The 23326-nt window shown below is 40.1% G+C and overlaps 1 protein-coding gene across 3 annotated transcripts in view; it reads right to left on the bottom strand.

The window, feature by feature from the left end:
• Positions 1-23326, bottom strand: part of kcnb2b (potassium voltage-gated channel subfamily B member 2b) — a 205894-nt gene that overhangs the window by 170168 nt on the left and 12400 nt on the right. The window lies entirely within an intron of this gene.

The raw sequence follows: 23326 nt of genomic DNA, 5'->3' as shown, positions 1-23326 counted from the left end.
TTAGCAGTGAAAATTTTGAACATATATAGTTGGGTTTGTTTGTTTGTTTGTTTGTTTAATCCTGTCAGGTTAACTCATGTTAACTAGCTACGTGTATGTAGCATTCAGGGCCGTGCAAAGACCTTTGGAGGGGCAGGGGCTAAAACATTCAAAAAAGGGCACTTGGAACAAATTTTTCACACAAGTTAACTTTATCTCATTTCATTATCTCTAGCCGCTTTATCCTTCTACAGGGTCGCAGGCAAGCTGGAGCCTATCCCAGCTGACTACGGGCGAAAGGCGGGGTACACCCTGGACAAGTCGCCAGGTCATCACAGGGCTGACACATAGACACAGACAACCATTCACACTCCCATTCACACCTACAGTCAATTTAGAGTCACCAGTTAACCTAACCTGCATGTCTTTGGACTGTGGGGGAAACCAGAGCACCCGGAGGAAACCCATGCGGGCACGGGGAGAACATGCAAACTCCACACAGAAAGGCCCTCGCCGGCCCCGGGGCTCGAACCCAGGACCTTCTTGCTGTGAGGCGACAGTGCTAACCACTACACCACCGTGCCGCCCAAGTTAACTTTATTCAAAACTAAATTTCAATTGCAACTGAACATTGTGTGTGTGTGTTTGTGTGTGAGATCCATCTAAATGCTGCAGTATTCTTCAAAGCAGCAGTCTTCAGTTTGCCATGTTCTTGAAAATGTCTATGACAACACTGTATTCAATATGGATATCTTTCTCAATTGCCAGCAGAAGAAGGTCTGACAGCCTTTCTTCATGACAAAGGCTGCGGAGTTTTGTCTTCACTAGCTTTAACTTTGAAAAGGAACGCTCTACCGTTGCAGTTGACACAGGTAGTGTTCCATATATTTTCAGCAGCCCAGCCAGCTCTGGAAAAACCAAGTCGGCATTGTTCTCCTTGAGCACAGAAAGCATGGATGCCACACCGGGGAGGCAAGAGTAGGAGGAGTGAAAGACTTTAAGTTCCGTCAGTAATTTCTCCTCTTCCTCAATCTCATAAAACTCACAAAGCTTCCTGACAGATGCTAGTGCTTCTTCTGGACTTTTCCGTGTTTGCCAGTTGTTTTGTTCAGTGAGGTGTTGCAAAGCACTCAACACTTCTCATGTAGTTCAAACTAAAGTTTCCGAATCTGCCACGTTAATGAAATGGATGAAGCAAACGGTTTAAATATAGCCTAGGCGGCTTCATTAAATGATAAACAACCCTACGCATTTACTGTTGTGTTCTAAGCTGCACAATATTGCAGCATGTTCAGATAAGAAATGAAAGGAGACTTTCAGTGTGACCTTACCACGCCGTTCCTCGCACTGTCTCCCACTGTCAACCGCCTGCACGCGCTTTCTGCACAGAGGGTCACTGAATGCATGACGTCACGGATTGATGCTCGCGTTTACATAGAAAAATGTTATTTTATAAATCTATAATTTCATATATTATTGTCAAATTGTAGAGAATATTGATGTTGGAGCTAACTTATCTTTTACAAATATTAAAAAAAAAAACAGTCCCTATGAAAAGGGCACTTTGGACAGCAAACAGAAAAGGGGCAGGGGCTAGAGCACCTGTAGCACCGGTTCATTGCACGTGGGTGGTAGCATTAACAGTGAAGAATATGAACATGTGAATATAATTTAAAATCCTGACTAGCTTATGTTTCCTAGCTATCTAGTAGTGAAGAAAATGAACATATGGATCTGAATGAATGAATGAATGAATGAATGACTGAACCTTTTATTGTCACTAGTCACAAGTACTGTACCAGTGAAATTGGCCATCAACCCATCCGTACATACGGTATACACATACATACAATTGACAGAGTGGGAGTAGACAGGACAGGAAGATGGGGTGGAAAGAAAAAATACAGAGTAACATGAGGAGAGGGGAGGAGAAAAAGCAACCCCCACACTACCGTATGCTCCTGTGGGGAGTACAGTGTGGGAACATTAAAAAAACACCTCAGCACATAAGCACAAAAGTACACTTTGCAACATGAAAACTTGGGAATTGAGGGGGTGAGGGGGGCTGAGGGGTGGAGGTAACCCAGTGCAAGCAAGCAGCCGTCCGTTCCTGCAGCCATGATGGCGCTGGTCGTGCACCCGCTTGTCACACTGGGGGTAAAAAGCGGCGACCATGGGAAGTAGGGGAAGGAATAAGTATAGACAGCAGACAGACAAGACGAGACGAGAGGAGCAAAGCAGGGAAGATAAGGGAGAGGAGAGGGAGAGAAATGCGACCGCCATCCGTGAGAGCATGAATTTTTTTTTTTAATTTTATAATTTATTATCTGATTTATTTTTTAAAAATCCTGTGAAGTTAGCTCATGTTAACTAGCTATCTAGCATTAGCAATGAAGAATATGAAGATGTGAAAATGATTTTTTTTAATCCTATGAGGTTAGCTCAGGTTAGCTAGCTATCTAGCATTAGCAGTGAAGAATATGAACATATGGATCTGATTTTATTTTTTTAAAATCCTGTGAAATTAGCTCAGGTTAACTAGCTGGCTATTAACAGTGAAGAATATGAACATGTGAAATATATATATATATAAACTTAATAAACTGGTCAGAAGGGCTGGCTCAGTCTTGGACTGTCCTCTGGACTCCATTGAGGTGGTGGGTGAGAGGAGGATGTTAGCCAAGCTGACCTCAATCATGGATAACCCCTCTCACCCCCTACATGAGGCTGTGGGGGCTTTAAGCAGCTCTTTTAGTAGTAGACTGCTACACCCACGGTGTAAGAAGGAAAGATACCGCAGGTCATTCATACCTGCTGCTGTCAGACTGTATAACACCCACAACTTGTAATGTAGCACCAATAACCTGTTTGTCGTTATATTTGCACTACTTCACCACTACTACTTCTGCCATCTCTCATCGATGCAATTATTATGTGCAATAATATAGGCCTTAAACTATTTTTATGCATACTTATATTCATATTTATACATATATAAAAATATTATTTATGTATATATGTGTGTATATATACAGAGTCTACCTGTAATGTGCAATTTTTCCGAGCCTCTCAATAAGGCAATTTTTCTATACTTTTTCACGGTAGATAATGCAAATAGCCCTCTGTATTTAATCCTTCGTTTGTCTAATTTTTATTTCAGTTTTATTTGTTATCTGTTTGACATTTTCTTGCTACTGTAACACGTGAATTTCCCCAATGTGGGATGAATAAAGTGAATCTAATCTAATCTAATCTAATTTATTTATTTATTTATTTATTTATTTAAAATCCTGTGAGATTAGCTCAGGTTAGCTAGCTATCTAGTATTAGCAGTGAAGAATATGAACATGTGATAGATAGATAGATAGATAGATAGATAGATAGATAGATAGAATTTTTTTTTAATCCTGTGAGATTAGCTCAGGGGTGGTGTAGTGGTTAGCGCTGTCGCCTCACAGCAAGAAGGTCCGGGTTCGAGCCCCGTGGCCGGCGAGGGCCTTTCTGTGTGGAGTTTGCATGTTGTCCGTGTGGGTTTCCTCCGGGTGCTCCGGTTTCCCCCCCACAGTCCAAAGACATGCAGGTTAGGTTAACTGGTGACTCTAAATTGACCGTAGGTGTGAGTGTGAATGGTTGTCTGTGTCTATGTGTCAGCCCTGTGATGACCTGGTGACTTGTCGAGGGTGTACCCCGCCTTTTGCCTGTAGTCAGCTGGGATAGGCTCCAGCTTGCCTGCGATCCTGTAGAACAGGATGAAGCGGCTAGAGATAATGAGATGAGATGAGATTAGCTCAGGTTAGCTAGCTGGCTATTAGCAGTGAAGAATATCTCATCTCATCTCATTATCTCTAGCCGCTTTATCCTGTTCTACAGGGTCGCAGGCAAGCTGGAGCCTATCCCAGCTGACTACGGGCGAGAGGCGGGGTACACCCTGGACAAGTCGCCAGGTCATCACAGGGCTGACACATAGACACAGACAACCATTCACACTCACATTCACACCTACGGTCAATTTAGAGTCACCAGTTAACCTAACCTGCATGTCTTTGGACTGTGGGGGAAACCGGAGCACCCGGAGGAAACCCACGCGGACACGGGGAGAACATGCAAACTCCACACAGAAAGGCCCTCGCCGGCCACGGGGCTCGATCCCGGACCTTCTTGCTGTGAGGCGACAGTGCTAACCACTACACCACCGTGCTGCCCTATATATATATATATATATATATATATATATATATATATATATATATATAAAAATCCTGTGAGATTAGCTCAGGTTAGCTAGCTATCTAGTATTAGCAGCGAAGAATATGAACATGTGACTATGATTTTTGTTTTTGTTTTTATCCTGTCAAGTTAGTGCATGTTTGGCTAGCTTTCTAGCATTAACAGTGAACATGTGAATATGATTTAGAAATTCTGACACATTATTTCATGTTAGCCAACTGTCTAACATTAGCAGTGAATAATATGAACATATGAATATGATTTTTTTTTAATCCTGTCAAGTTAGCTCATGTTATCCAGGTGCTTAGAATTAGCTGTAAAAATTTTGAACATATAAATATGATTTTTTTTTCTGTCAGGTTAGCTTATATTACCCAATTATCTAGCACTAGCGATGAAGAATATGAACATATGAATATTATTTTTTTTAAAATCCTGTCAGGTTAGCTGATCTTAGCCAGCGTTCTAGAATTAGCAGTGAAAATTTTGAACATATATCTCATCTCATCTCATTATCTCTAGCCGCTTGATTTTAAAAATCCTGCCAAGTTAGCACATGTTGGTTGGCTATCTAGTATTAGCACTGAAAAATATGAACATGTGAATATGATTTAGAAATTCTCATGTTAGGCAGTTGTTTAGATTTAGCAGTGAAGAATATAAACATGTGAATATGGTTTAGATATAAGATACTAGATCATGTTCACCAGCTGTATACTGTAGCACTAGCAGTGGAAAAATATGAACATTTATGAATGCAGTTTAAAAATCCTTTCTTTTGGTTAGCTGCTGTAAGTGTAGTCTGCTGTTTTGTATTGTCAGTGAAAAATGTGAACATTTTTTAATACAAATTTAAAATCCTTTGCTCATTGGCGAATATTTTTACCTAAGCAGTTGAGCATTCATGGCCATTCTGAAGGGCCCAGCAATGGTGGGATTTGAGCTCACGATTTACAGTGGTGCTTGAAAGGTTGTGAACCCTTTAGAATTTTCTATATTTCTGCATAAATATGACCTAAAACAGCATCAGAGTTTCACACAAGTCCTAAAAGTAGATAAAGAGAACCCAGTTAAACAAATGAGACAAAAATATTACACTTGGTCATTAATTTATTGAGGAAAATGATCCAATATTACATATCTGTGAGTGGCAAAAGTATGTGAACCTTTGTTTTCAGTATCTGGTGTGACCCCCTTGTGCAGCAATAACTGAAACTAAACATTTCCAGTAACTGTTGATCAGTCCTGCACACCGGCTTGGAGGAATTTTAGCCCATTCCTCCATACAGAACAGCTTCAACTCTGGGATGTTGGTGGGTTTCCTCACATGAACTGCTCGCTTCAGGTCCTTCCACAACATTTCCATTGGATTAAGGTCAGGACTTTGACTTGGCCATTCCAAAACATTAACTTTATTCTTCTTTAACCATTCTTTGGTAGAACGACTTGTGTGCTTAGGGTTGTTGTCTTGCTGCATGACCCACCTTCTCTTGAGATTCAGTTCATGGACAGATGTCCTGATATTTTCCTTTAGAATTCGCTGGTATAATTCAGAATTCATTGTTCCATCAATGATGGCAAGCTGTCCTGGCCCAGATGCAACAAAACAGGCCCAAACCATGATACTACCACCACCATGTTTCACAGATGGGATAAGGTTCTTATGCTGGAATGCAGTGTTTTCCTTTCTCCAAACATAACACTTCTCATTTAAACCAAAAAGTTGTATTTTGGCCTCATCCGTCCACAAAACATTTTTCCAATAGCCTTCTGGCTTGTCCACATGATCTTTAGCAAACTGCAGACGAGCAGCAATGTTCTTTTTGGAGAGCAGTGGCTTTCTCCTTGCAACCCTGCCATGCACACCATTGTTGTTCAGTGTTCTCCTGATGGTGGACTCATGAACATTAACATTAGCCAATGTGAGAGAGGCCTTCAGTTGCTTAGAAGTTACCCTGGGGTCCTTTGTAACCTTACTGACTATTACACGCCTTGCTCTTGGAGTGATCTTTGTTGGTCGACCACTCCCGGGGAGGGTAACAGTGGTCTTGAATTTCCTCCATTTGTACACAATCTGTCTGACTGTGGATTGGTGGAGTCCAAACTCTTTAGAGATGGTTTTGTAACCTTTTCCAGCCTGATGAGCATCAACAACGCTTTTTCTGAGGTCCTCAGAAATCTCCTTTGTTCGTGCCATGATACACTTCCACAAACGTGTTGTGAAGATCAGACTTTGATAGATCCCTGTTCTTTAAATAAAACAGGGTGCCCACTCACACCTGATTGTCATCCCACTGATTGAAAACACCTGACTCTAATTTCACCTTCAAATTAATTGCTAATCCTAGAGTTTCACAGACCTTTGCCACTCACAGATATGTAATATTGGTTCATTTTCCTCAATAAATACATGACCGAGTATAATATTTTTGTCTCATTTGTTTAACTGGGTTCTCTTTATCTACTTTTAGGACTTGTGTGAAAATCTGATGATGTTTTAGGTCATATTTATGCAGAAATATAGAAAATTCTAAAGCGTTCACAAACTTTCAAGCACCACTGTACCAATCAGTAGTTCACTGCCTTGACCACTGCAGTACTACATCAGTTTAAATCACAGTTATCAATAGCATATAAAATGGAGCTGTGCAATGGGCAATGTGCTGGTAAGAACATACTGTAAGTAACTCGATGTAATTGCTCTTGCTGGGTTCATTCAGCAAAGAGCTGAAACATTTTTGCAGTCTCTTGCTCTCTGTGACAGATACAATAAAGTGCGCTGATATGATTTAAGCCATTGAGCTAACCTTTAATCGCATTAATATTGCTGGTCCATTTACGCTAAGTCACTCAGGTAGATCGTGACATTACTATGATTCTTCTGCCATCATTTTACAATCCATTACTACAGCAGTATCCTGGTGTGACTCTCATTACTGAGAGGAAGTCATGGAGAAAAGGCTCTCAGTTGGGCTGGAACATCCTGCTGTTTCTGAAATACAGTGTATTTGGACTTTTTTTTCTTTTGAACACAAATATCTGGATTCTCTTAATTTTGAGGTTCATGAAGTTGTATGTTATCCTTGGAAACAAGAAAAAAAAATCACCAGTTGTATATTGTTATTTATTTATTTATTTATTTAGCAAAATGAGATGAACCACTATTGGACTGTGAATGATCTGAAGCAGCTCGATGTGTCAAGTGTTGAGTGATTTTCATGCAGAAATGATGAATGTATGCAGGTCCTGCTGCGGGAAGAGTCTGTATGTTTTTATGGATGGTGTGAATAGATGTATCATCTTAGACGTCCTGAGAATATACAGATAAACGCTGCCATACGTGTATTTTAATACAAAGAATGACCGCGGTCATATTTCATGCATATCCTTTTCCTTAAAGAAGAACTAAAACCAATACAACTCAACTCATAATCTTTAGATTTATATCTGATCATGAAAGTCAGTTGAGAGGATTTATGACACACCATCTGCACTGATTGGGCCTTTGAGTGAGAACGTTATGTGACTCCAGTAACACACAGAGGAGTGAAAGGGACGCAAATCACAAGTGGAATTATTTACAAACGAAAACATTTTTAATTAAAAAAACAGATTTTGTGTATTACTTAGTGTTATTTCATCATTTTAAGTTGTTATCATTACTTGTAATATTCCCATCCATTATCTGTAGCAGCTTATCCTGTTCTACAGGGTCGCAGGCAAGCTGGAGCCTATCCCAGCTGACTACGGGCGAGAGGCGGGGTACACCCTGGACAAGTCGCCAGGTCATCACAGGGCTGACACATAGAGACAAACAACCATTCAGACCTACAGTCAATTTAGAGCCACCAGTTAGCCTAACCTGCATGTCTTTGGACTGTCTGGGGAAACCAGACCAAACCCACACGGACATGGAGAGAACATGCAAACTCTGCACAGAAAGGCCCTCGCCAGCCACTGGGCTTGAACCCGGACCTTCTTGCTGTGAGGCGACAGTGCAAACCACTACACCACCATGCCGCCTTGTAATATTTCCATCACTCATCTCATCTCATTATCTCTAGCCGCTTTATCCTGTTCAACAGGGTCGCAGGCAAGCTGGAGCCTATCCCAGCTGACTACGGGCGAAAGGCGGGGTACACCCTGGACAAGTCGCCAGGTCATCACAGGGCTGACACATAGACACTGACAACCATTCACACTCACATTCACACCTACGGTCAATTTAGAGTCACCAGTTAACCTAACCTGCATGTCTTTGGACTGTGGGGGAAACCGGACCACCCGGAGGAAACCCACGCAGACACGGGGAGAACATGCAAACTCCACACAGAAAGGCCCTCGCCGGCCACGGGGCTCGAACCCGGACCTTCTTGCTGTGAGGCGACAGTGCTAACCACTACACCACCGTGCCACCCTTTCCATCACTCATTTTTGGATTTATATTCAATATCTTATTTATTCTGAGACCTATTATTACATTTAAAACTGTTATCTTCTGTTATGTTAACCATTGGATATTGCATGATTTAATAAAGGGGGATAAAAAGACTAAAAATCTGTGACACTTTTTAATAAACAAGCAAACAAACAAACGTACAAATAAATAAGATATACAACATAAAACAAATAGAGGTATTTGTAATTAAATATTTAAAGAATGCAGGACCACTTTGCTAAAGAAGCTGATTTGAAGAAAAAAGTTGAAATACCAGTAACTGACTGGAGTCAGACTACACCTGAGACAAACTGTAACTCACCCTGAAAGAAAGAAAGCTAATTAAATTGTGGATGTGTTTAAGGAATCGACTTGTTGATTTTTTTCTCCAACCCAACACCCAAAAGAGAGAGCACGTGCACACACACACTTTTCTAAACCATAGCAAGGTGTGTGTTCGAGATAAAGTGTGCTACTGGTTATAGATCTGCGCTGGTGTGTGTTAGTGCTGGCAGCTAAATTGCCTCAGGAGGAATTAATTCCTGTAATTTATGTCCAGGTTTATAAAGCTAAAACCTGCTGTATTGATTATAAAGAACGATATGTGCACAAGGAACACAAATGAGGTTGATACATACAGTGAGTTGCCAGTTTATTAGGTACAACTTACTTAATATTACATTCAATGAACATTTTAACACGTCAGATGACCATATATTACAGACTCTAGCCCGTCTGTTGCTCTGCATAGTTCGTTGTCCATCTTCAAGACATCCATCAATGGAAAATGACAACCCATACAACCCAGAATTGACTTTGTGATGTTTCAAAATCTCAATATTGCTGCACCTGATACACTCACACCAACACCACATACATAGTACTACAACCCCGATTCCAAAAACGTTGGGACAAAGTACAAATTGTAAATAAAAATGGAATGCAATAAATTACAAATCTCAAAAACTGATATTGTATTCACAATAGAACATAGACAACATATCAAGTGTCGAAAGTGAGACATTTTGAAATTTCATGCCAAATATTGGCTCATTTGAAATTTTATGACAGCAACACATCTCAAAAAAGTTGGGACAGGGGCAATAAGAGGCTGGAAAAGTTAAAGGTACAAAAAAGGAACAGCTGGAGGACCAAACTGCAACTCATTAGGTCAATTGGCAATAGGTCATTAACATGACTGGGTATAAAAAGAGCATCTTGGAGTGGCAGCGGCTCTCAGAAGTAAAGATGGGAAGAGGATCACCAATCCCCCTAATTCTGCGCCGACAAATAGTGGAGCAATATCAGAAAGGAGTTCGACAGTGTAAAATTGCAAAGAGTTTGAACATATCATCATCTACAGTGCATAATATCATCAAAAGATTCAGAGAATCTGGAAGAATCTCTGTGCGTAAGGGTCAAGGCCAGAAAACCATACTGGGTGGCCGTGATCTTCGGGCCCTTAGATGGCACTGCATCACATACAGGCATGCTTCTGTATTGGAAATCACAAAATGGGCTCAGGAATATTTCCAGAGAACATTATCTGTGAACACAATTCACCGTGCCATCCGCCGTTGCCAGCTAAAACTCTATAGTTCAAAGAAGAAGCCGTATCTAAACATGATCCAGAAGCGCAGACGTCTTCTCTGGGCCAAGGCTCATTTAAAATGGACTGTGGCAAAGTGGAAAACTGTTCTGTGGTCAGACGAATCAAAATTTGAAGTTCTTTATGGAAATCAGGGACGCCGTGTCATTCGGACTAAAGAGGAGAAGGACGACCCAAGTTGTTATCGGCGCTCAGTTCAGAAGCCTGCATCTCTGATGGTATGGGGTTGCATTAGTGCGTGTGGCATGGGCAGCTTACACATCTGGAAAGACACCATCAATGCTGAAAGGTATATCCAGGTTCTAGAGCAACATATGCTCCCATCCAGACGACGTCTCTTTCAGGGAAGACCTTGCATTTTCCAACATGACAATGCCAAACCACATACTGCATCAATTACAGCATCATGGCTGCGTAGAAGAAGGGTCCGGGTACTGAACTGGCCAGCCTGCAGTCCAGATCTTTCACTCATAGAAAACATTTGGCGCATCATAAAACAGAAGATACGACAAAAAAGACCGAAGACAGTTGAGCAACTAGAATCCTACATTAGACAAGAATGGGTTAACATTCCTATCCCTAAACTTGAGCAACTTGTCTCCTCAGTCCCCAGACGTTTACAGACTGTTGTAAAGAGAAAAGGGGATGTCTCACAGTGGTAAACATGGCCTTGTCCCAACTTTTTTGAGATGTGTTGTCATGAAATTTAAAATCACCTAATTTTTCTCTTTAAATTATACATTTTCTCAGTTTAAACATTTGATATGTCATCTATGTTCTATTCTGAATAAAATATGGAATTTTGAAACATCCACATCATTGCATTCTGTTTTTATTTACAATTTGTACTTTGTCCCAACTTTTTTGGAATCGGGGTTGTATACCAGTGGGAGTGCAATGCTGAGAAGGGTCCAAGAGACAAATTATATTTGGTCAGTGGTGGTCTTGTGGCGGTCTGTTTCCATTGATGGATGAGGTAGGGGGGTTACAAATTATGAAGTGCAGCAGATGTAGCCTGCAATTCATTACACATTTATACTTAAGTAGTATCGCACTGGGGTGGCACGGTGGTGTAGTGGTTAGCACTGTCACCTCACAGCAAGAAGGTCCTGGGTTCGAGCCCAGCCGCTGGCGAGGGCCTTTCTGTGTGGAGTTTGCATGTTCTCCCCGTGTCCGCATGAGTTACCTCCGGGTGCTCCGGTTTCCCCCACAGTCCAAAGACATGCAGGTTAGGCTAATTGGTGGCTCTAAATTGACCATAGGTGTGAATGTGAGTGTGAATGGTTGTCTGTCTCTACGTGTCAGCCCTGTGATGATCTGGCGACTTGTCCAGGGTGTACCCCGCCTTTCGCCCATAGTCAGCTGGGATAGGCTCCAGCTTGCCTGCAACCCTGCACAGGATAAGTGGTTACGGATAATGGATGGATAGTAGCGCACTCGTAAGGTTATGCTGAAGATCGGCACGGCTATTATTACCTACAGCACTCAGACTGCGGCTTTGAGCCTACAACTGAATCACATCCGTGTGGATATTCAGTGTACCCACACTCTTGCTCATGCAATATTGCTTTTATACTGTAAAACAGTTCTATAAACAGTAGGCATGCAATGTTTCACCCAATTCATGATTTGATTTGATTCATAATATTGGGTTCACGGTTTGATTTTCCCACAATATGGTTGGGAAAAAAATATTAAATGAAGAATATTTTATTAACAAAAAATTGCAAGATTTATTTTCCTACTTTTTATCAACTTAATAGCATTTCTTAAAATAAAAAATAAAATAAAAATTATTTTCTTTAAGGTAGACTGAGTTTCAGATTTTTCAAGTTTAGGTCATAAAAATAATTTTCCCTGACACCCAATTATTTTTCTTTAGTGGACCAAAAGATACTGAATTCCAACAACAGGCTTCCAATTTGATTAGGTTTTTAAATAGAATAATTCATGAATTTAGAGCCACGTGGCCCTAAATTCTCCATTATTTTTTCCTGCTTCACCATGACCCAATTCAAGATACTACGTCATGCATCATGTGGCGGGCTTTCCCCGTTCGCGCAAGGCAGTGTGGGATACAAATCTGAAACAGGAAAGAAAAATGGAGGACGTGAGTGTGAGAATGAAACATGAAAGACTGACTACAGTAACGGAAAGCAAGAAGAAAAGATGCTATGTTATATATGAAGGAAAGGAAACACAGGGCCAAACTAATAAATATCGGCGGTCAGCAAGCACCTCGGTGTGATCAGCTGTTCATTTAGCAACAGAATGATGGAACTGTCAGTGCACGGTCAAAGTAAACCTGTAGATGGCAGTAATGCAACACTGTGGATGCCAGCTGCCGTAAAACCCAAAAGAAGAAGAAGAAGGTAAACCTGCGCATGCGCACACAGACTTCCTCTGTCTGCCTGACTGTGCGAAGCAAGCGATTTCATGCACATTATTTGCTTGGGAATCCCCTCAAATTAAACAACTTCCCAGCCACAGAATGGCCTGGGTTTTTTTTAGATATTACAAAAATAAACATATATCACAATGACCAAATTTCAGAGGGAACTAAATTTCACCGATTTTATGAAATCGAAAGGCCATCTAGCTTTAATAACCAACAACATTTACCTACATTTGTAAGGGTTGGAGTAAAACATGATAGCCTATTAACTAAAAATATTCCATTTATTAAAAATGAAAAAGTTACTAACAAATAGAGGCCTTTTCTTAATGAACTTTTCAAAACATTTGTCCTACCTCCATTTGCTTCTCTTTTCATTAGCTTTCTGCAGTCTGTAAAAAGAGACCTCTGATTTCTTATTAAATCTATTTATACAGCCAACCTCACAACAGCTCTTTCCCATTTTACATCTGGTGTGTGTGTGTGTGTTTTCACAGCATTAAAGCTGTGTTACTTCCACCTATGATGAAGTCACAAACATTTCTATGATTGTATGTTATTGCACCCTCTGCTGTCTAAACGACACAATTACAGCTTTGACTGCCCAGCCTGATAATAATCGCAATGGGGGTATTTTTTTTTAATTGATTTGAATCGTCATAAATGTGTATCGCGACTTATCATCACACAATATATTGTTACATGCCTAATAAACAAGAAATTAAATATTGAGTAGCTACAACTTATCTGCTAGCAGAAATGGATTCCGAATAGATCCACTCACTTATAGCCTGTCTACTAGCTGGATAGCTAGCTCACATCCCTTCTTCCTTTACCTCTTTACCTGCTGAGCTTTCATATTTTAAGCCAAAAATCATATTCTTGAAAAATATATAGTTTGCCATGTCCGTTGGTGATGTTACTAACACTACTCACACTACGGTAGTGACAGTTTTGAACTAGGAAGAGGAATTTTATGTCGCGATCATGGACAAACAGCATGATATACACACAGTGAAACATCCCAGTGCTCTTTTAGTAAATATAGGTGGACTTTATACAAGTTTGGCAGCCTGGAAATATCCTTTCTAAGATAAAAGTTTGATAGTTTCCTACTATATGCAGTTCTGAAACCTACAAGCTTTCTTATACTGACATATGCATGTATCTCAACCACAAGTAATGCTGCATATATTACATAAAAGTGAAATTTGCACTTAAAGATTCCATTCTGATTGCAGCGCAGGAGCATCACAAACTTTTTTTTTTTTACATGTGGTATCTGGGCGGCACGGTGGTGTAGTGGTTAGTGCTGTCGCCTCACAGCAAGAAGGTCCGGGTTCGAGCCCCATGGCCAGCGAGGGCCTTTCTGTGCAGAGTTTGCATGTTCTCCCCGTGTCTGCGTGGGTTTCCTCCGGGTGCTCCGGTTTCCCCCACAGTCCAAAGACATGCAGGTTAGGTTAACTGGTGACTCTAAATTGACCGTAGGTGTGAATGTGAGTGTGAATGGTTGTCTGTGTCTATGTGTCAGCCCTGTGATGACCTGGCGACTTGTCCAGGGTGTACCCCGCCTTTCGCCTGTAGTCAGCTGGGATAGGCTCCAGCTTGCCTGCGACCCTGTAGAACAGGATAAAGCGGCTACAGATAATGAGATGAGATGAGATGTGGTATCTGATTACAAACTGAATTGATTAGGCTTATCTCCACTGAGATACCATATGTAGCTATCTAAGGCTACGGTCACAGTACAGCTCGTGATACTTTGCGATGGGTTATCAGTGAAAATGAGGGGTTTGGTGGCGATGCTTCCTTGAGCTTCAGGAAGTATTCCCAAACCCATCACTTCGTTTGCCGATGAAAACATCACCACCAAATTTCAATACGTGGTGAAATTTTTCGCGATGTTTTCGGCCAATCACGAGGAGGAAACACACCAAAAAGCAACTCGCGAAGCTTGGAGAACATTCACTGTGCATCGCACGATTGGTGGTGATGCTACCAATTTTTCTTCGCCAAGTATTCGCAAGCTGTAGCGTGACCAAGGTCTAACAACTTGATCAAAGCGTGGCATTTATTGTATGATGAAATATTTAGCTAGCAAGGTTTACTTATGCATTCTTAAGGTTTTTGAGGCGTCAAAGTAGGCAGAAAAACACACGCACGTTTCGGTTATTTTCCAGAATTCAGCATTGAGGTTTTCCCAGACAGCCACACGTTTACAGTATACATGCTGTCCGAAAGTCAGGAATCAGTGGGAATACTTAGTATGTTAAGCAAATATGTTGATTCAAATAATCTGGATGTTGAAGAAAATAAGCAAAAACATGATACAGTGGGTGAAAAAAATGCTTCAAGCATGAGCGTGAACGTTTAGAATGCATGTTGTCAGTAATAAATAAAAAATTAAGTACTTGTACCTGTACTGGCTTCCCGGACACAATGGAGAGTATATCGATATGTAGTTTTAACTGTCAAACGCTACAACATTGCACAGATTTGCATAACACACCATGAAGGCCTTGCTCAGTAACTGATGAGCTGAATCAGGTATGTTAAATGAGGCAGAATGCTAAACCCTGCAGTGCTGTAGACCTCGAGGACTGCAATCTGACACCCCTGTACTACATCAAGTTTACAGTATGGTTTATCAGTTCTATTTCACTAAAAACCTGAAGGATCTTTACAATGTTTCCACGGACCAAAAAATGAATCAATTAATATAATAAATAAGAATAATTACTCGGTATGAATAAGTATTATGGTTAGTGGTGGTGTCTTACAGTTCTGGGTCTGGGGTTAAAGTCTCGGGTTATAGTGTGTGAAGAGTTTTGCCCACAGTTCTCCCCGAGTCTGCATGGGTTTCTTATGGGTTCTCCAGTGTCCTCCCAAAATTAAATCACCAGTCACCTCTAGGTGTGAATAAGTGAGTGCATAAAGCACTGGCATCCCATCCTGGATATATTCCAATACAGTGCCAGTGGTTTTTATTTATTATTTTATTTACATATATGTATGGCTTTCATTTATAAGAGGGTTAGATTGACTGATCTGCTCCGTGTGTGTGTGTGTGTGTGTGTGTGTGTGTGTGTGTGTGTGTGTGTTGTCCACCTGCCACCACAGTTAAATAACCTTAGTCTATTGAGAACTATAAATAAACACTTTAATAGCAACAACCATGGTATTGATGACATCATAGTTGGCATTACTAGCTGTTGCTATGGAGAAATAAACTTCAAACTCATGTGGCTTTGAAAAAATGTGATGGCTTAAACTTAAACATGATAAGTATGGGAATAGTCAATAGTTTTACCGATACAGATTTACACACACACACACACACACACACACACACACACACACACACACACACGGGGCTGATCAGTCAATCTAACCCTCTTATAAATGAAAGTCATAAATATATGTAAATAAAATTAGCCTAAAAGTTTTGCATTAGCCTATATTATAACATTTTGGCTAATGCAAAATGATTACATAATATTTCCTCATATTATGTCATCTGCTATACATGTTAGAAATGACAACGTGTGTGTGTTCGCATGTTTTTATATACTACTGGGGACCAAATGTCCCCAGAACAGTAGTAAAATCTGACAATTTCAACCTTGTGGGGACATTTGGATGGTCTCCATAAAGAAATTGCTATTGTGTGTTTAAAAATAAATAAATAAAAAATTTTAAAAGAGCCAAAAAGTTCCCTTTTCATTACTGAGGATAAGGCTCGGTTGAGGTGCAAATTCATTAACTGCAATAATAATTATGTCAATGGAAGGTCCTCACAGGGATAGTGAAGCAAACGTGTGTGTGGGTGTGTGTGTGTGTGGGTGTGTGTGTGTGTGTGTGTGGCTTTACAATGTTTGGACAGCTCCTCTGACAAAATGCAACGTGATAGCATGCCTGATGGGTCTCACACACACACACACACACACACACACACACACACACCACAGATTGGAGCACAGAACTTTCGTCTGGCTGTCAGTTTGTTTTTATGACGATCTAAAAAAAATTAAAGAATAAAATGCTTAAGTACTGGTGGGTTTTTTTACAATATATCATAGGATTTTTATGCATTACTTTCATTTCCCTTGTGTCTTTTATCATAAATAAATGATGCAAACCTATGTAAATAATGTATTCAGTTGAATCTGGTGCTAAATAAGCAGCACACTGAGGGGTTGTCAATGCAGATCCGAAACTTTACCGATACAATCTAGCCGATACCGATACATCACCACAATGACATCCATAATGGACTGGTTTGGGGTTTTTTTAAGTCTCTTTCTCTATTTAGTTGTTTACTCTTAGCTATATAGCTTCTATCAAGAATTTATTATCCAGTTCAATTCCCTGGACCAGCAGAAATGGCTGAAGTGTCCTTGAGCAAGGCACCTAACCCCCAACTGCTCCCCAGGCTGCTCTGGGTGTGTTATGCATCGCTCTGGATAAGACCATCTGCTAAATGCCATTAATGTAATGTAATGCAGTGTATTATACACTGTTGAAGGAAGCCATTTTGTTCTAGGCTGATTTAGTATTAGGGCAGTACCATATTTTGTATACATGTACCATTCAGGATTAGTAATATGCATCTCTCGTGAGCTACCTGCTTTTTACCCTGGCTTCTTTCCCTCAGAATGCACCTAGCTGGCATTTTCACGTATTATTTTACATTTAGTCATGATGAATTGTTGTATCTTGCTTTTCTACCTTATACTCTGTGACCTAGAGCAGTGTTTCTCAGTTCTGGTCTTGGACTTCCACCACCCTGCACATATTGGTGTTTTCCTTACTACCAATCCAACTGATTTCACTCACAAGGGAATTAACAAGCCTGAACTAGGTTGAACCAGGTGAGTTGGAGGAGGTACAAGATGAAAAGGTGCAGAGCAGTGGTTCTCCAGGACAAGGGTTAAGAACCACTGCTCTCGACTGGGGGGAAGCCATGGCCTAATGGTTAGAGAATCAGCTTTGTTCGATTCCCTGGAGCAGCATGAATGGTGGAAGTGCCCTTGAGCAAGGCACCTGCTCCCCAGGCTGCTCTGGGTATGCTGTACATCAATCTGGATAAGAGCATCCACTAAATGGCATTAATGTAACATAATGTATGTCTATACTAGATGTTGGGCTGCAAAAAGCAAGCCTGTGCTTGAAGTAACTGGTAGCCACCATACTGTCCTGTCTGAAAGCCTGTTGACTAACTCTCTTAAACACTTTAATTCTCTCCCCATCCACTAGCCACTCACTAGACTTTCTCCTGGTTTGATTTTTCTTTTCTTTTCGATTTTCCTGGTTTGATTTTTCTTCCTAAATTGTTCTTAAGCTCTGGTCTCTCTTTTTTTTTCTAAAATAAAAATGCTGTCGTGATTGAAATGATTTGAGCATCCTGGGTCCAGTCACGCTACAATATAAGGACTCCCAGTAACACTTAGACATTAGACTTAGACTTCAAATCAAAGTCCTTCCCATGCCATATGGCGCATAGGGCAGCGCCGATCTCCGTTTCCATAACCCTCTGCCTCTCACATAGCTAGGGTTACAGTCGGGGAGCTAGTCCTCTGGTAACCACAAGAGTTTGACTTCCCACTCACATCTGTATTGCAGCGTGCCTTGCCAGATGGCACCATTTTTATGATGGTCTTTGGTATGACCCAACCATGAATAGAACTTGCGATCTCCCGACTGAGAGGCAGACACGCTAACCACGAGGCCAACTCGCAGTAGATTTAGACAACCTTTTTTGTCATTGAGTATGCAACAAGTGTACACAACAAAATGTTGTTGCAATTTGGCTCAGCGCAGAATTAAATATGAAAGTGTATTAAATTATGCAGCAGCAAAAAATATTATAAAGTGCAATAGTAAAAAGTGACCTGTGGAATTAGGAATTGTTCAAGTATAAATAGAAGTTTAGAGCTTGGATTTGGAGTTCAGGAGACTAGTGACCTGGGAGGAAAAGCTGTTACAAAACCTGGTGGTCCTGCACCAAATGCTGCGGAACCTCTTTCCAGAGGCCAGAGGGGAGAACAGTCCATAATGAGGGTGTGAGGGGTCACTGGTGATGTTTCTGGCTCGAGACATGCAGCACCTTGGTGCAATGTCCTGAATGGAGGGAAGAGAAGTCCCAGTGATTTTCTCTGCTATCCTCACCACTCTCCTCACATTCTTCCAGTCAGAGGCACTGCAGCCTCCACACCACAAAGAGATGCAGCTGGTTAGAATGCTCTCTATGGTGCTCCTGTAGAATGTAGTGAGGATGGCCGGGGGCATGTGGGCTCTCCTCATCCTACGCAGGAAGTGCAGACGCTGCTGTGCCTTCTTGACCAGTGATGCAGTGTTCACAGACCAGGTGAAGTTGTCTGTGATGTGCACCCCCAGGAACTTGGTGCTATTGACCACCTCCACGACCGTGTTGTTGATGAGAAGTGGAGCGTGACTGGGCTGGTTCTTCCTAAAGTCAACAATGATCTCTTTGGTTTTGTCCATGTTCAGGATCAGGTTGTTTTCCACTTAGACTTTAACACTTAGACTTTGTGAAGTATACACTCTGTAACCTGCGTTGAATGTTACCAAACCTTGTATGTTGTATGGCTTTTCTGGTTTTGACCCTGTTTGTGTTTTTGGACTTTGAGGATTGTATTACCTCTGATATCCTGTCTGTGCCTCACTCCACCACTGTCTGTTTTTCGACTTTGCCTTTGTCTCTATTCTGGATCTGTTTGCTAATGTGCTTTCGATAATCTCATCTCATCTCATTATCTCTAGCCGCTTTATCCTGTTCTACAGGGTCGCAGGCAAGCTGGAGCCTATCCCAGCTGACTACGGGCGAAAGGCGGGGTACACCCTGGACAAGTCGCCAGGTCATCACAGGGCTGACACATAGACACAGACAACCATTCACACTCACATTCACACCTACGCTCAATTTAGAGTCACCAGTTAACCTAACCTGCATGTCTTTGGACTGTGGGGGAAACCGGAGCACCCGGAGGAAACCCACGCAGACACGGGGAGAACATGCAAACTCCGCACAGAAAGGCCCTCGCCGGCCACGGGGCTCGAACCCGGACCTTCTTGCTGTGAGGCGACAGCGCTAACCACTACACCACCGTGCCGCCCCGCTTTCGATAATATCAAACCATTTTAACTAGTTTTATATGAAACTGTAGTGAATATTTTCCATAAAATGTGTTAGTAAATAATCCCATGCATTACCATATTCTTTTCAGTACGGAGCTTCGCTCCGCACACTTTGCAGCTCTGCTATCACTGTTTTCTGTTGTATCTCCTTGTTTTTCTTTTTTTTTAAACCCTAGCCTGTTTTTTTTCCATTATCTGCTTATCTTTGTCTAATGCTGTCTGCCTATGTTTTGAGTCCTACCATGCTCATGAGATTTGTATTCATCATAACATGACACACCCTGAGTTTGTTTATGTACTCAGTGTGTACATTATTTACACATGACTTGTGTAAATATGAAGGTGACGTGGAAGCTCATCTTTGTCATTTCCTCCATCTTCTCTCGCACTAGGACCATCAGTTACAGTAAGTTACCAGGGAAACACCACTTCCAATAATTATGCAATCTGATACGCCCACACAGTTCTGATCAGGCATTTTGAGGTTTAAGAGTGTTAGTACAAAACACTAAATAAATAGAAACTACTAAATGATTAGTATTGGGTAGATCTTTATCATCATAAAGAATTAATTAATGTTTGGGGGAAAAAAGCCATGCTGATGGAGGTTTTAAGGCTAAGATTTTTATTATATATATATATATATATATATATATATATATATATATATATATATATATATATATATATATAAAGTGCTCTAGTCATCTGAATATTATTCATACATTCATTTATATTTATTATTGAGTTCAGGATTAAAAGGTATATAACTGCATAGATTAAATTATGAGCCAGATATTGGTATAAAAATTGGATTATGTTCATTAAATAAATTACTTTATCCATGATTTTTTTAAACAGTTAAACTGTCCTTGCTAAAAGTTTTCAAAACCATGTTTTAAGAGAATGTCAGTGAGGATCATCACACTCATCACACTCTTCATCTTCCATTGTGGCTGCAGAAATCCAAAATCAGAAATGAAACTTGTGTGAGGAAGTATAAATTAAATATTGAAATAACACATAAATCACAATATTCTGCTCTGAATTTTTAATCACACACTCTGTGGACTTTCAAATAGAATTTCAAACAGCCTCACATCTTTGACACACTTCAAGAGGGTAATTTCTTCATTTTCGTTTTACATGACGCTCACTCAGATGTGAAATATTATCCAGAACCTCATCCTGCAGGCTTCTTCTGAATTAGCACTGATTGAATTTCATCCATTTCATCCGTCCATTTCTTTTCAGGCTAATGGAGACGAAATTGTATGGGGTCACATTTACACATGATGTCAGCTCTAAAATTCTGAACGCACTTTTCCACGGTTATCAAACATTAATATGCCGTTTTCCTTATTATTCAAGAATGTTATTGAACAGGAAGAATGGAAATCACCTTCTAGCTAAGGTAATGTGTTAAAAGGAGTTCAGTCTTCTGACAAGTGACAGCTACAAACTTTAATTCAGTGCTAGTAAAATTTGTCCAGACTGTTCCTTTAATCTCACAGAGATTAACATTTAACAAATGTGTATTACCCATAATGCATTGTGAATGTACATCAGTAACTGTGGGACCCGACAAAAAAGTCGCAGGCGTGAGTGGTCAGATTTGAAGCTCGTGGGACAAAGAAAGGTGACATAGGAGTGTAGTGGACAGTAACGTATTTATTCTGGTCGAGGTCACAGCGGTTTGTTATTAATTTGTTTATATTTTGCATAAAATAATCAATGAAGTTCTATAGAAAAGATTGCAAGCAGTTACAAAGAAAAAGTAATAACTGCCAGCTCGAGTGGGCAGGATTGATGAGAATTGCTTCAGGATCGGGATTAAAAATGCATTCCCGAGCACAACTTGACTGTGAAATCAATGCAATTATCTATTCAGTCAATCACATAGCAGCAGCACAATTCATAAAATCATGCAGCATGCAGATTAAGAGCTTCAGTTACACACAACACCCCCGAGAGTTTACATAAAATAGTGCAAAACACAAAAAATATCCAGTGAGAGGCAGCTCTGCAGGCAGAAACGCCTTGTTGATAAGAGAAACCAGAGAAGAATAGCTGTCTATGGGAACTCATATAACCACTCATTACAACCATGGTAAGCAGAAAAGCATCTCAGATCACAATGATGGCCTAATACATCAGAGGAGTGACTCAGATTCCTCTCCTGTCAGCCAGAAACAGGAATCTGAACCTACAGTGGACACAGACTTACCGAAACTGGAGAGGTGAAAATTGGAAAAAAGACTCTGTGAATTTTCTGCCAAAGTGTATATCTTTGTATTGACACTCTTAAAAAATAAATGTGCCAGAAGAGGTTTCTTTAAAGAGAGGCCACAGACATATCTTCTTTCTTTTTTTTTTTTTTGGTTCCCTAAAGACCCTTTTGTTCCATGATTCTTTAGCCATTTTCCTACAATAAAGATCCCCAACAAAGATCTTTCCACATAATACTAACCTTTTGGAGAAAATTCTTTCACCAAAAATAGTCAAAAATCCAGCGATCAAAACCTTGTCCTATATACAACATACATCTGTCTCTCTGCCTCTCAGTCTGCGTATATTTTTGTGTCCCTGCTTGCTATGAGTTTATAAAATATGAAGAAAAAGTCTAAACACTAACCACAAATCTAACTATTAAACTTTTCATATGAATGGAATCGTGCTTATTGAAACAAATTTGCAAGTGTCTGTCTGCAGTGTGCACTCCAAATTAATAAGAACGTACTTATTCATGTGAAATTCCTCATAATGTTTGTCAGTAAATATTTATTCAAGAGAAACTTGAATAAGCTGAATGAGAGTGAGAGAGAGAGAGAGAGAGAGAGAGAGAGAGAGAGAGAGAGAATAATCCTGTTATATATGGTTAGGTGGTTAAGATTAGGGGAGTGCAAGGTACCTAGAAAAGCGTCACCTAAAAAAAAAGAGTTAACATTAAACTCTTTCAACTAAAAAAGTCAACTAAAGTAAGAAGTCAAGTTTAAAAAAGAAGTGAACTTAAAAAGAAGTCAACTTTAAAAGGGTGACCTTTAAAAAAAGTCAACTAAAGAAAGAAGTCATTGTTAAAGAAAAGAAGTCAACTTAAAAAGTCACCTTTTAAAAAGTGACCTTTAAAAAGAAGTCAACTGAAGCAAGAAGTCAACTTAAAAAGAAGTCAAGTTTAAAAAAGTGGTGAATGAGAAGTCAACATTAAGAAGTCAAATTTTAAAAAGTGAACTTTAAAAGTCAATTAAAGGAAGAAGCCAGCTTAAAAAGAAGTCAACTTTAAAAGGGTGACCTTTAAAAAAGTCAATATTAAAAAAAGAAGTCAACTGAAGCAAGAAGTCAACTTTAAAAGGGTAACCTTTAAAAAAGTCAACTAAAGAAAGAAGTCAATGTTAAAAAAAGAAGTCAACTTAAAAAGAAGTCAAGGAAGAAAGAAGTCAATGTTTTTTTTTAAAAAGTGACCTTTAAAAAGTCAATTAAAGAAAGAAGACAACATTAAAAATAAGTCAAATTTTAAACAGTG

This window comes from Neoarius graeffei, chromosome 19 (genome assembly GCF_027579695.1).
Source record: "Neoarius graeffei isolate fNeoGra1 chromosome 19, fNeoGra1.pri, whole genome shotgun sequence".
Taxonomy (NCBI): Eukaryota; Metazoa; Chordata; class Actinopteri; order Siluriformes; family Ariidae; genus Neoarius; species Neoarius graeffei.
This window is presented reverse-complemented; position numbering and strand designations above follow the sequence as displayed.